Source organism: Mytilus californianus, unplaced genomic scaffold (genome assembly GCF_021869535.1).
Source record: "Mytilus californianus isolate M0D057914Y unplaced genomic scaffold, xbMytCali1.0.p SCAF_9, whole genome shotgun sequence".
Classification (NCBI taxonomy): domain Eukaryota; kingdom Metazoa; phylum Mollusca; class Bivalvia; order Mytilida; family Mytilidae; genus Mytilus; species Mytilus californianus.
In genome coordinates this window covers 45,612,778-45,615,397 of record NW_026262745.1, presented here as the reverse complement: position 1 = coordinate 45,615,397, position 2,620 = coordinate 45,612,778, and positions in this window count along the sequence as shown.

Sequence of the window (2,620 nt, the reverse complement as noted above, 5' to 3'; positions counted from 1 at the left end):
CACTCCATATTTACAAGATAAAAGTTAACCTTTTACAGAAGCTACTGAACCGCATAATTATCTTGTATAATATACATTCAGTGTTTAATATTGTTCGCTTGTAGCTTTGATTTACTAAACCGATATTTTTAAAAGTTTATCCTATTTGTCGATATTCATTATGTGTATCATACATGCCAACACTGATTTTAAACAATCCAGTAGCAAATTTGCTAAAATCTATGGAGGTTTATATTAAAAATGTAAAAGTGGCGGTCAGTCATAGGCGTTTTATTAGATACTACTGGATTTACCACACACGTCGTTCGTTAAACTTGGCAAGTATACGAGATCAGGATAGGAAAGTTAAATGTTTTGAACCGTTACACTTTTTGCAATGAAATATGCAATGAAAATTATTTATTTCATCAATTTTTTATTCAAACAATATTAAAGTATTGAAATGATATTGGTTTTTATTTATTAAAATATTTCTTCAGTTTGGTATAAAAATATCTATTGATTTGATAGGAAGATTAGAACATGGAAATAAACATGTAATTAATTGTTAACCTGATACGTACATTATTTATGTTTACACTTAAGTGACATACAGGTGTTTATAGAGAGACATTTCAATAAAGACAGTACTCTACTGGTTGTGTGCCACCTTTCTATCAAATAGGTATGGCAGGTCTACTTGAAGTGTCAACTACGATACCTCCTCTTGCCAATAATACATTACTGGCTGTGTCAGATTGTTCAATTGATCTTCTATAACGAGAAAGTATAACTTATAGATAATGTTTCAAACGAATTTTGATACGCTGTTTTCTTTTTATTAAATTCCCAAATGTAATTAATTTCAGGTATGAGATGTAATTAGTCATTTATCCAGTATATATTAATAACGATTGTAAAACGATATATTTCATTTACGATTATAACTCGTTTACATAGAGTTTTAAAATAAGTAGATATCTTATGTGTACATTGTATTTACGATTATTCTATCAGGTACATTGTATTTACAATTATAATATCAGATAGGCTAAAGTTATTCCCATCTAAATGTATTCCTTTCTTGTTGAAACATATGATATTCTCAAATATAATTATATTACGCTAGTTCATCTTAGCTTATTCTTATCTCTTTTATTGATTTCATAATTGAAATAAAACACATACAGTAAGTTGTTTGTCATATTTTGTTATATATTTCTTAATTTCTTTGGCAAAATACATGTTTAACTTTTTTCAATCTGAATACAGTATTCTGTTATTTTAAGATGTGTTATGAAACGAATTTAAGTTTTTCTTTGTTGGATTTTTTATCAATCTTAATTTCGTTGAACTATGTGTATTTAAGTAAAGATCAAACTAGTTATCGTTTAAGAATAAAGTTGGCATTTATGGGTCAGACGTGATCATGTTGTAAGGCTAGGATATAATTGTCTTCAATTAAATTTGGGGAGAATGTTTTTATTTTGACTCTTAGAATATTAATCTTTGTTACTTTAATTTGCCAAGGATTATCTTCATTGTCAAATCTTATTACAATTTCAGCATTACATGTTGCACATTAATTTTCCCGCGTTTATTATTTTGAGGAAACCTGAAGATTTTGTCTAAAGTAATAAAGGTAATACCTACGAATTTTTTCGGTGCACGTGTTTAAATAATAATAATAATAATAATGACGGGTATTTCGTAGCTAAAAATATAGAAAAAATGAAACATCTGTTGAAATAAATTTCATTAAAATAGTTTAGATATCAAGATTCATGCACGAAGGAATGCAAAAAAAAAAACGTACTTGAATAATTTTATAGTTATTATATAAAATGAACGAATGCAGGACTGCCTATTTGTTACATTCTGTAGTTATTAGTTTAGCTAAATAATATTTCTCTTTTTATTTTTGTATGTATCATTCCCTGAATGCAGTTTCCAAATTTTAAGTCGTGAATAGAATCTTTGACAAAAGCGGCGAGTTCATTTTTCTCGTTGTCAACTTCCATTGCATATTGCATATTGCAATAAATGCATTGTGCTCGTGCATGTTGACATTTATTTCGGCGTTATAAATATGGGTATGCTGCTCTTAATGCTAAAACGTCTTTAGCAGGGACATGAGAAAGAACGACTTAAAACGACACTTCACAAGTTTTATTGTCACCAGCACTAATTACTTGACTTATGCGATGTTTTTATGCCCCACCTATGGGCATTATGTTTTTCGGTCTGTGCGTCCGTTCGTTCGACAGTTCGTCCGTCCGTCCGTCCGTCTGATCCGCTTCAGGTTAATGTTTTTGGTCAAGGTAGTTTTTGATGAAGTTGAAGTCCAATCAACTTGAAACGTAGTACACATGTTCCCTATGATAATATCTTTCTAATTTTAATGCCAAATTAGAATATATACTCCAATTTCACGGTCCACTAAACATAGAAAATGATACTGCGAGTGGGACATCCGTGTACTATGGACACATTCTTGTTCGACTCAAAGGAGATACCAGAATAGACGTTTGTTATAACAACTTACGGCTTGTGTCGTATTTCCTATCGTGACATATTGACTGAGTCTTGTTTTGCATAGCGAGCAGGAGACGCACCCAGACAGGCTCCTTTTTTAGGTTTT